The sequence below is a fragment of the Plodia interpunctella genome, chromosome 13, assembly GCF_027563975.2.
Source record: "Plodia interpunctella isolate USDA-ARS_2022_Savannah chromosome 13, ilPloInte3.2, whole genome shotgun sequence".
Taxonomy (NCBI): Eukaryota; Metazoa; Arthropoda; class Insecta; order Lepidoptera; family Pyralidae; genus Plodia; species Plodia interpunctella.
Window position 1 is genome coordinate 9,862,814 of NC_071306.1, and position 12,845 is coordinate 9,875,658.

Sequence of the window (12,845 nt, forward strand, 5' to 3'; positions counted from 1 at the left end):
AAATCCGAATAAAAAAATAAACTTTAATTCGATTTTGTTTTTTTTTTTATTTAGTAACTTTGACGAGACAATGACGACGCTTGCCTCCCAGTCCACCTAATAAATAACCTTTAAACTTTCGAAACTACCCTCGAACTTACAAAGTGCGGACTGGAACCACCACTCGTATTATGATGCGAACAATTTCGAAGGGAATCCCGGGCGCGCCCATCAGCTGTTCTAAATATAGCCCGGCTAAAAATAACAGTGGCACCCCCGTCTCCCGCTCCGTCCCGCCCCGCCCCTGGGTGGGAGCCTCCCTGCGACCTACTTCGGAGGCTAGACTATAAACCCTGCTTCGATAGCTGGGAGCTTGTGCGATCACACTGGATCCACTGAATACTCGATAAGGATTTCACCATCTCCGTGGCGCAGTGGTCATGCCCGTCTTTTATCTGGAGGACCTGGGTTCGATTCCCAGCGCGTGAAAATATTTGTACTTGTAATATTACATAATAACAACAATAACAAAGATATTTGTATACGGCTCTGGGTATTTTCTGCTCGTTCTCTGTGTATTGTCTATGTGTGTGTATTGACCATTTATTTTATTTCATGTAAATACTTGAGTCGTATTTTGAAGTATATAACTGTAGTCTGCGACCCCACCGGCGATAAAAAAATATAATAAATGTTAATTTCAACTTTGGATCCGTCTCTAATTGACATCACGCATTTACTTAAAATAAGTCTGATATCGGACTTACAAAGTGCGAGTGAAGAAGAAGCGATGGAACAAACTTCACCGCGGCCTTTTCTTCAAACGAGACACAAAAGTTTATTGCTATCACGATAAGTGTGCAGCAAGGGTCAAGTTTTTTCTTTATTTTCATTGGTCACGTCACAACTTGGAGCAAGTAGTTTTCCTGCAATCGAACATGTAAACAAACATATTTATCAGAAATGTTGTCAAAACAAACAACATATCTGCTCAGCCTTAACGACTGCAAATATTAACTTAGATCTACGGCTTAACGAACCTCTCCAAGCACACACGAACTTGAAATAATACATATTTGGTCTCCCATCTCGCAACCAGCTACTATCGCAAGCTGAGTGCGCAAACAGCGGCTTTCATAGTACAGCCAACACAGTACTATAAGTTCACGAATTCTATTAAGCCATATAAGGACGCCTGCGCATCTCTATCGCAGTACTCGCGTGCATATACCACGTGCTATTCATATCTCAGCTTAACACAATCGCCACATCATAACTCGTTGGCAGTAGCGTAAGTCCAGAATTTATAAAAAGATCCATGGAATACAATGCGCTGTACAAACAGAAAAAGATCAACAGTAGATATGTAAATAAAAACCGGACTTCGCTTTTTGCATCTTTGTTGTCATTCAATTAAAAATCTTTTTCAATCAACTAATTTAAACCTCCTTTGGAAATGCTGTTATTGCCTATTAGCCGTACAGGCTTTTTATCTCGATTGATAAGGAGTGGTCTAATTTTAGAACGGGATCAACACGCCAATCGTTCGGCGGCCGATGTATTACAAAATAATGCAAAAATAAAAATAACATTAATTTTTATATTGGTAAGTTATACTACTGTTTGTTTACATTGTGCTATGATATATACTATCTGATATAATGCATAACAGCCATATAACTGATAACACTATATATTTATAGACACGAAACGCGATGTTACATCATTCATAACATTGTGTACATTATATAAAATATTTTATACAAGTACTACATATTATATGAAGTTATGTTTAATTCAACAAAGTAGTGATAATGTTTAATACATTTTAAGTGAAAGAATTTATTAAGATTCCTGGGAACAGAACATGGACCGGGATAACGAGCATTGTCCAGCTAAATCATTATATAGTATAAAACAAAGTCGCTTCCCGCTGTCGTCTACGCATGTCTGTCTATGTACGTATTACTCAAAGGATTTTAATGCGAGGTTTTTTTAATAGATAGAGTGATAGGTTTATATACACCTGGGCAATGCCTGGGCGGCGGTATATTATAATACTAACATAGCCAGTAAGTTAAATTGTTACTAACATTTTATTTTTAAACTATAATAAATTATACATCTAACGTTCCTCAGCAATCACGCTATCTAATGATAAATCGTACAAAAATCCGTTCGTTCATACAGACAGACAGATGCTACATAAGCGACTTCTTTTAAAAATAATTAAGTATTTAAAACCAGTTGATGAAAATGTGTTAGCTATTCTACAGGTATGTCTGTAGAGCAGCGTAGTAATGTTCTATCAGTCTACGCTCGTAGACGCGCGACGTAGGGCTGCTACGTATCACGAGGTCGCTACGAGCTACGAATGTGAATTCTGGAAATTCTTCCCAGCGCCGATTATATCTATATATTTTTATTTGTTACTACTGAAAAAGTTTTTATCATAATCGATGAGCTTTCTAAGTTCTTATATAATATGTTGAATAGTTCATAATTAAGTTTTATGTTTCTTCAGGGCAAGGAAAATAGGCCTTCGTTTTTGAAAGTTTGCGTGATATTATCTTTACTTATCTTCTGGCTGAGAGGTCAACGCACTCAAAAATGTAATTTACAAAACATGTATTCAATTTCGTGCTCGCTCTCGTTCCAAAAATGTCTTATTAACTTGCTATTATTTTAACAAGCTACTATCCAATCTCTTGAAATAAACAAAAACGGTTTGAATGTTCAACTAATTGGGCTGCATTAACGTCATTTCCATTTAAGAATAGATTTCATCAATAACTAATTATCGGCTGCATGGCTGAGTAGTTCAAAATAGGATGAAATGAAACATGAGTGTATTAGTGTCGGTGTTGAGTGGCGGCTATTCCTGGTGACATCGAGCATAGTTCGACGACTCAGCATTCCTAAAGAGGATTGATGTCTGACATGCGTCCAATCACAGTCGTAAAATCACAGCCAAACATTAAATATGTAAAGATTTATTTTTTTAAGCGGACCTAGGGCTTTGTGATGGATGATGGAGAAGGCAACGGCAAACCACTCCATTAATAATGTCAAGAAAGTTGTTGTGTGTGTGTTTCATTCCACGTAATGACCACGACCCTCAGCCATCAGGAATACGACTATGAAGAAGGGCTTCGTGGCGTCACAGCCGAGAATTATACCAAGCACTCGTGAGAGAGATCAAATATACGACGAAGATACCATCCCAAGATACCATTAGTTACGCGACGAGATTTTATTTCTAAAACGATCGGCTTTATGAGAAAGTGACCAGAAAACTGATGCTGTCATTAGATGCCCTTTTGAACAATCTCATTGCTTCAGAATCAGAAGTGAAATAATCACATCAATAAAGTATTTCCCAAAACTACATTTCTATTTAAACATATTTTTGACGACCTCGGTGGCGCAGTGGTAAAGTGCTTGTCTCTGAATCGAGAGGTCCCGGTTTCGAACCCCGGTCGGGTCATGGTGGAAAATGATCTTTTTCTGATTGACCCGAGTCTTGGATGTTTATCTATATATGTATTTGTTATCAAATATAATATCATTGAGTTAGTATCCCATAACACAAGTCTCGAACTTACTTTGGGGCTAGCTCAATCTGTGTGATTTGTCCTAATATATTTATTTATTTTATTTATATTCACATTTTTGGAAGATACCAAAATGTTCTTAATGAATGTTCGCAATTGTGTCATTGTGTGGGAAAATGACAGATTTGGTTTATAATACTAACTTATGTCCGCGGCATCGCTCGGGTTAATTTCCCACGGGAACTGTTATTTTTCCGGCATAAAAACCCTATGTCCTTCTCCATACTTCAAACTGGAAACAGAGCGTGAAGAGGTAACAAACAAACAAATTTTCGCATTTATAATAGTAGTTAGGATTGGAATAATTATATTCACTAATTTAGAAACACAAAAGCAAAAGCCGGCAATCGCTCAACTATAATAAATTCAATCACGAATTCGGCCTCGGTGCTCTTGGTCTATAATCGTGGGCCCGTTTATATAAAACACAACGTGCTAAATATGCTTTTAATGCCGATCTCATTTAAATCTATAATTAACATAATGTCGTGCATAATGTATCTACTCCGAGACGATTGTCGTGTCGTCCGCGGGTCAGCCAATTCTAATTATGATCTAACGTTATTTAGCACTTATTTGGCTCGATTAATTTGCGAATTATTTTTAACAATAGTAGCAGTACCTAGTTTTGTATATAGGATTATTAAAATATTGCAAAACACAAGAAAACTAGGATAAATTATTTACTATTCAAATATTACGGGTGTTTTCTAAAAAACTAAAACGCTAAGGGTGTTTTCTAAAATCCTCATAAAACCGGCCAACCTTATACTTATTGCTGTTATAACGAGATCAATCATGATTTTTAACATTATACGTTAAATAGCCATATTATAGCTACAGTTTAGTTATACATACAAGTTCGACGACTATGCTTTTGTGATATTAGTAAATTTATCAGATCAACGACTCCCGCGACTAAAATTTACGCAACACGTCACAATGTAAGTGACTGTGACAGCTCATCTAGCAGCTAGACCATCCATACAGTTAGAACAATGCTAGAATCAACACAAAGCAACCCCCCTCCCCCCTTCGAAGTTAAAAATAGAACAGTCGGCAACGCCAATTGAAGGACGCGTCCCGCCCGCGATGGCTTATACAATAATATCTCTCGCTCGCTCGCACTCGAACAAAATAACATCAAAAGGAACGAGACAGAGAACAATATACACAGAAAATTATAAATCGTTTAAAAATAGAAGACGCACGCGAGCTAAGAAACGTGATGTTTTATCAATTTGCGCTAAGCAAAGGTCACATATGTACCGGCCAAGTTCGGTTTACTTAATTGGCAAAGCGCGATCGTGATTGGGTAATGCTCTAAAATTAGTCGAGACAACGTGGCATTGCAAACAGAGACTATGAAGTAAACACAGATCGTCAATAATGATAAGCTGACTCTCGCGGATTTTTATGATGCTTACAGATTCTTAAATCGAGCATAGATATGGGGATGTAGTTTACAGACTAGGTAACGTCAGTATAAAACAAATTGTTGTCGATAGCCGTATTATCTAATGCAATTACAATTTGATTTAGGATAATGTGTATTGATGCTAAATCAAATTTTATAAAAAAAAAGATGTGACTGACTTCAAACAAAAAAATAATTGATCGGTGAAATCGTGTCCGGCTTCCTGGGTTCCAAATTCCAACGGTTTGTGTCTTAGGAAGCTGAGAAAACGGTCAGATGTGAGTAGGAGAATGGTAATAATATAGCTCCTGCGTAATACCTCGTCTACATTTCACAGTCACAATGCGAGACGCATAAATTTTATTAGGCACGGATTAAGTTGTTTGGAATACATTCATAATAATTCTCAAGGTCTTTGAATCAAGTGGGCCGTAATGATACAAATATGATAAAGGCGTGATACACACATGCGATTTCGGATAAGATGACAATAGGACGATAAATAATCTATAGGTAGTGTTTATATGTATATGATTCACTTTGGGGAAAACCGCATAGAATGGAAATATGTTAAACACAGACAAAAGCGGTAGGTAAGGGGACTTTAATGATTAATAAAATATGCAATGATTTTATATTTCTATCACATCAGATTTCGTTGCCTTAAAGGCCGTAGTTAAAACAGCCATTGTTACTCTGGTAGGTGCTACCTAATACGACTATGCCGATATAGATTTCGAATAAGTACAACAATACAGTAATATGTCATTAGAGAAATATAGAGGAAATGCCTTCGGCCAATTATTCCGCCTGTCTCAATAACTGACTGTATCAACAGTACAGTCGACAGCATATAAGCTACATTGCAGTGACCGGAAGGAAGTGGAATTGAAACTACCATACCATAAGACCATAAGATGGTAAGAAAAATGTGGAGAAGATAAACTTGAACTCTGGCGCTATTTATGGGTGAGAGAGAAACTGGTAAAGTGTTCGGATGAGAGGAAGATGGGTCGGTTCAGATTGGTATAACTTATGTGACTGGACCTGGGACCTTTCCATACATGAGATGCTGTGCTGATGCTAACTGTACATCAGAAACGTGTCAACAATCCCTTGTTGCATTTAGCAGCTTTGGAAATAGCGTCGGTGCGCGCGAGCGTCCGAACAGTTTACACAACTGAAATAGCCGGCCGCTTCTGGATGTGGAGCGGCTGACTCGATACGGCTGGGTATTTCTGGTTGCACATGGAAAACAGGATGCGATGATTTAGGGAGGATTCGTATCAGAAATTGTTGAAAGGTTTTGAAAGCTATTGGTTACAAATGGAAAAGAGAGAGGTGGAGAAGAATAATCAGGATTGCACACAGAAAACAAAATGCGATAGTGCATCGGTTTAGGGAGAATATATATCAGAATTGTTGAAAAGCAGCTATCCATTGTCCACAGAATAGTGATACTTAAGAGTCAAAATCAACGCCTATAAGGACTTGTTCTGGAGGCTGTCTACGTGAGATTAAATCTTGTTACGTAACCTGTGCTTTAACATGTATATGTAAATTATATGACAAGATTTTTCCAGCTTATCTTTAATAGAGGATATAGCAGCGGTTTACTACCGACAAATTTCACGAGCAGAGCTTGTAAAATCGTACGTGGACTAGCGATGATAACGAGCGAGACTGAATTTGGCGCCAAACATTTCCGGTACGTCACACATAAAATAACTTTATTGTAACGTTCCAACTGAAATATTGGCCACGCCACGTGGACGCTGTCGGATGAGTTAGTCATTCCAAAATGTTACCAGTGTTGCCAATTGGGTTATCGAAATTGTACACACAAGCAGGATTTCACCGACGGGTTAGATGTTCAGCTTGATAGTAAGATAGTATCGAGTATAGCAAGCAAAGAAGAAAGTAGAGATCTTTGAATTCCAAAGAAGAATCATATACAACGCGTAAATTTTTCGAGTCAGTTGAGGAAATTAACTTTCGCATTTCTTTGTCACCTGAAAGTTGAGACAAATGAATGACTATAGTTGTATTCTCATGTTAATGTTAAACCATTTAGGAATTTACAAAGTTCTACAGACGGCAACGCAAGGTCTGTTGAAGAACTTCTAAAAATACGGCACTGGCGGCGCAATATGGATTTTATTTCGGTTCGTCCAGAGTGCGCCTTAGAAAAAGCCGAAATAGCTCGTATATGGCCGGCGAGAATAGCCTCACTGGGAAAGTATTGAGCGTGCTATTATGGGAGCCGCCGACCATTCCGAAATAGACCAACCACGCCACGGCTTGCAAATGAAAATAAATTCATCTTAAGACAAGCAAGCAACTGACGACTGTTTCAATAAGAGGCTTTTAGGTAGGTAGTTGTGTATTTTTAAAGTAACAATGTACTTTCCCATATGGAACTATTCTCTGAAAGCGTTTCAATGTTTGCTGAAACGTCCGAATTGCAACTAACCTTTATTTACATTTTTTTTTCAAGCGCAATTTCGACTGTGTCTGAATTGAATTGTGACTAGAAGATGTGGTGATCATCATCTCACAAATCGCGGTGAAGTTACGCCACAGCGCCAGGAACGAAAACCCCAAAAAGCATCTTGCCACTCCAAGCTGTAGTTAATGTAACAAGTTGCAACCTGTACATTTAGAGGCAGCAGGTTTGCAGCAGATTGCTCTGCACCTGCCCCCCCTAACATTCGTAACCCTTCCGATAGTCTAAACGAGGGGTAATAAAAGTCAAAAATGTCCCAATCGAAGGGGTTTTCTAACAGACAGTAAAATTACGTAGGGAAAAATGTCTGAAGATCGTGCAAAATGGAAAAGAGGTAGAACAGTGGGCTCTGGGCTTCGAATGTTAACGGAACTGGGAGAACTTTCAGATAAACAGAGACTCGTCCTCGTCCACAACTCATGTAATATCACAACCTGATTCGAACCTGTTACCCTCCGCACCTGCTCCTGTGGGAACACTCCCCCGCGGTCGCTATAAACAGACACATTCCGCGCTGGTATATTTTTAGAACACCTAATTTGGGACGCGCTGACATGGCTCGGATGTAGTTTTTCAGGATTTCGAGACTTGTTTTTGAAAAGGTACGCATGATTATTTCTATGCATTCATTTAGCAGAAGATATATAAATATAAATATAAATATAAATATATACGGACAAATCACACAGATTGAGCTAGCCCCAAAGTAAGTTCGAGACTTGTGTTATGGGATACTAACTCAACGATATTATATTTTATAACAAATACATATATAGATAAACATCCAAGACCCGGGCCAATCAGAAAAAGATAATTTTCCATCATGACCCGACCGGGAATCGAACCCGGATTATATTATTTATTCTGTATCTACTCATTTGCATCAACAGTGACGTTTATTCATAGACGACAATGTTAAATGACATTGATTACAAATAACACACAAGTAATTACATAGAGGAGAAGTTAAGGATTCTATTCAATTATTGTGGAGATGGAACAAGGTTGAATGATTTTCATAAATGTAACAGTAAATTCGCACCTGTGTCTACGCTAAATATCGCGCGACGTGAAATTGTTTTGTTATAATTAGTTATATATTACGCATGAAGGACCTTTCAAAATGAGTGACGACAAAAAATACAGTTGTTCGCAGTAGTACACTAGCACTAGTCAAGTCTAAGAAACAAAAACACGCCCAGAACGCAGTATTAGGTTTAACTAAACAAATCTGTTAGCAAAGTAAACGCAAACTTGTTCACAATTGTTCCCGTGTTGGACATCAATCATAGCAGTGATTCACGTCTATATATAGCTGGCTATAATTAGATCGTTACAAAGACCGTCTGCTCGCTTGGAAGGTTTCCGTCATTGACTCATGTGAACACTCTTTGTTTCATCCTGAAACTTTTACTAAACTTGTAGTATGTAATATAGATTTATTTACTAAGGCTAGAATTGCTTCGTCCTCTCCCATAATGTGTGATATTTTTATTCAATTATTACATATACACTCTATCTACTTTTGGTCTATAGCCATATCTTGTCAAATATGGTCCATATTGCTTCTTGACTCACATTCGAAACGATTCAATGTTGATCAACTCACAGATCAATATTATGATTGTCATCAGCTAATCTGAAGATGGAGTCAGAAGCTTTGACCACAGTTGTTTGCTGGACAAGTTAAGAGTTGTAAGAAACATTAGCAGTCATAGCAAATACAAAGGTTTAACTCAGGTGCGTGCAATTATTAATATTCAAACACAACATGTAACTCATGGAAATATTAAGGTAAACAATTGCGACGTCGCAATTTCAAATTATATTATAGATTCAAGGATTTTTTTTTTCACTTACAGATCTGATTTTATTATTGGCTCGAAAAGAATCAATAGAAATAAGTCGGCGGTTGTGCTATATTTAGCACATCTGCCCAAGGCTGCCCCGCACGGCGGCACCGCGTGACCACTATATTTAGATTGCTATATTGACGATCGCTGGAGTGCGCGGGCGAGCCAAACAAACATACAACACTCGCATATTTCTTCTATTTAGACAATCAAATTGAATCATTACAGAGAACTGTAAAGAGCGAAGCAAGTGGAAAACAGTTAGTGCTTACAGTAGGAAGGTAGAGGAATGGTGCTTATGAGATGCATTACGAAACTAGCGGCACTAAAATTGGTACATTTCACGTGTCAAGTTCGATTGTGAAGTCAATGCATGCGTTACAAAACTCGACGATTAACCGAAAACTTAGCAGACATTAACAGAAAATTAGGCTTCACGACAATTAGTGTTCGCTAGTCTTTGTTCCAATCTTTAAAATTGAACGTGTTATTATTAGAAAACAGCAGAAATGTGTAAATTACCGCGCAGGCGTATTGATATTGATAACTGTGAACTGCGTAATACGGGGTAATAGCTATGTCGATGTCAACCAGCGGACCCTCTCAGGGCTGTCACCATCACCTGCCTGGTTCCCAGGGTATGATGAGTTAATAACCGTAATCTTACTTGCAAATACAATGGGATATAACGCAAATCAACTGCAGAAAAATAAATGAAAAAATATATAGGGATATTGCTTTGACATACTTTTGTAACGTACTTATTGGACTTTAAATTGAATTTAGTACGAATTTGATGGACACGTCTCACTGTGTAGACAGAGCGAAACCGAATGTAATAATGATACTAGATTATTATCCGATGATTGCACTCGATCTGAAACCGGGAAATGTGTAACGATCAGCTTAAATAACACCAGTGTTAGCAATTAACACACTCGAAAAGAAGAAGCTTAAATAACAACTTGCAACATTTGACCATAAATGCACATAAGGACAGGAGAATGAAAATATTGTTATGACAATTTATTATGTCTATTTATTTAGAGCCATTAATTAAGTGTCGGGCAGCTGGACAAAGGGCCTTCATTTGGTTCGGTCCTGTGTTAAAGAAATGTGACAGTATAGTCAAAGAAGTGGCAACCCTAGCTAATACTAAAATAGCACAATTTTCACGACGAATAGATTGATTGATCGCCAATAATCAGTTATTTGTTAACAATGGCGGATCGGATTATGCAAACGAAACAAACCAGTTTTGCTATAGTAGACGGAAGTTGAGCACGTGCTGAGCTAAATAGATTAATTACACCTTTGTATAGCGACTTATTAATACAATTTATCATTGAATTGTCTTTTTGTTATTTCTTTTCACACGGAACATTTTCAAGCATATTGTAAGATATAACTAGATGCGATACTACTGCTGATGTACGCTTTTTTTATAGAGTAAATGTTTCGAGAAATGCATGATTTTACAGGCAGTAAATGGGGTATAGGTAAAACCTTTTAAGTTATAAATTTAATTGTTTAAAATTGGTTTATAATATTCTTACATTAGTCTAACGACTATGGATGCCGACGACCGCGCGAAATGGAGACGAAGAAGTAGGAATTTCCCACGAGAACATAATTTTTTTCCCGAAATGAAACCTGGTCCTTCTCCATATTTTGTAAATGTATGAGAAATTTCAACAAAATTAGTTAAGTCGATAAAGCGTGAATATATGACAAACAAACAAATAAACAAACTTAGTTTTACATTAATAAAATTGATTGGAATGTAAAGCAAGGAAAGAATATAGAAGGAAGAGAGGAAGAGCGACTCCGCGATTAGACGCCAAGGTAGATAGAGGCCAAGAAGACGGCTGCATGATATTCCAGAAATGGAAAAGAAAGACACCAACGTTACACAGGAAAATCGAACATCCTCGTAGATAAATGTTTCATTAAAACATTCAAAAAACAATATTGATGTTTTGTTTTAGACTAGCATTGAAACTAGACAAAGGTCTAATATAACAGACACGTATCGTATATTACTATACTAATAGTTAAATGTAATATAAAAATAATTTACCATAAAAGCGAATTCCAGAAATTCCCACGGGACGGGATAAAATAAAACTTTTACGAACGAACAAAACTTTGACGCATCTGAACTACGTATAGATCTAAGAAGAAAGCCAGGAATATTGATAACTTTTTGTAAAAATAGAATTCCAATAAATCTGAGAAAGGTTTGAGATTACACTGTATGTTACCGGGAAACCTGAGAAACGGATTGATAAATTTAACGACCCGCTGAGAGGAAACTCGTAAAATACAACTATTTAAACAAGTTCCACTTGCTACCTCAAATTTATAAATAACCAGTTAATATTCAGTCCGTTTAAATTATATTTGTCAATTACTTTAGCCATTAAGATGTACTTACAATAAGTAGTAAAAAGTAGTCAAATTAGCAAGCAAAAGAGCAGATATTATTTGTGCAGTTATAAAACTCAAATTTGAGATAACGAACGAATTGATCATTACTACGCCAAGTGGACGCAGAATCAGTAAACCTTTAATTACATCTGTAAATAAAAGTAGCCTTATTTTCACTTAGAGTTGTCTAGTTAGGATAAAAATTATCCTTTCTGAGGAAAGAAGAAGCGGACCACCAAAGAGAGATAGACAACACCATCAAAGTGTACGTGGATTAGGACAGAGTAAAGAAGATGACGTTAAAGAAGATCCATCTGCAGCAAAAACATTCTCAGCAGTGAGCAGAAAATGGCTGAGATTATGAGAATGTTGTAAGTACCAAATCACATGATATTTTGCACCGGCGACATTGCTATCATGATCCGCGAATAAAATTTTGTATACGTGATTTTTATACAGATTAGATAGATATTAAATTAGAGATAGCACTTGAGGGAACTCTAAAGTGCGCACTCGGTGCTAAAAATGTTTTCTTTATCTGAACGGGAAGTGTCTGCTAAATATAGAATGTTATGATCAGTATGTCTTATCGCGTGATAAGCAAGAACTAGAATATGAGTACTTCACCAGTGCTGGCGTGGTCGATGGCGGCTTACCTGAAAATAAAACGGTTATTTTTAGTATCACAGCCATATCTAAATTTATAACTTACATTATATCTATAGCTTAGCTTAAGTATGACAGATCGATGATAACCATAATCGCGCCAAAGGAAAGCCAGCGAAAAAATGATGAACGCTTTTATGCAAGATTTGTTGATTGTTGCTTCAGATATGAGATGGAAACGAATAGGGGGGAAAATTGTTGTAAATAAAACAAACCCCAAAGAAATGATAGTCACCAAATCGGACATTCGGTTGTAAAGCAATGTTAACAATGATGTAATATTGACAATATGCGATTTCACACTTGGGTGTCTGTAAGTAAAAATAGATTATGTAGCGTGAAGGTTGATAATTATTTTGATAATAAATATAACACGACTC

General features: G+C 37.0%; 1 protein-coding gene across 12 annotated transcripts in view; it reads right to left on the bottom strand.

Annotated features, from left to right (window-relative positions):
- HDAC4 (Histone deacetylase 4) overlaps positions 1–12,845 on the bottom strand; it is a 74,416-nt gene that overhangs the window by 17,705 nt on the left and 43,866 nt on the right. Inside the window, exon 2 of one of the 12 annotated variants that reach the window (XM_053754198.2) lies at positions 747–905. The exons of 10 other annotated variants lie outside the window; for them this stretch is intronic. The gene's annotated coding sequence lies outside the window, so the exon portion shown is untranslated. Of the gene's footprint in view, positions 1–746; positions 906–12,845 lie in introns of those variants that run through there. One more of the 12 variants, XM_053754205.2, reaches the window with a different exon arrangement.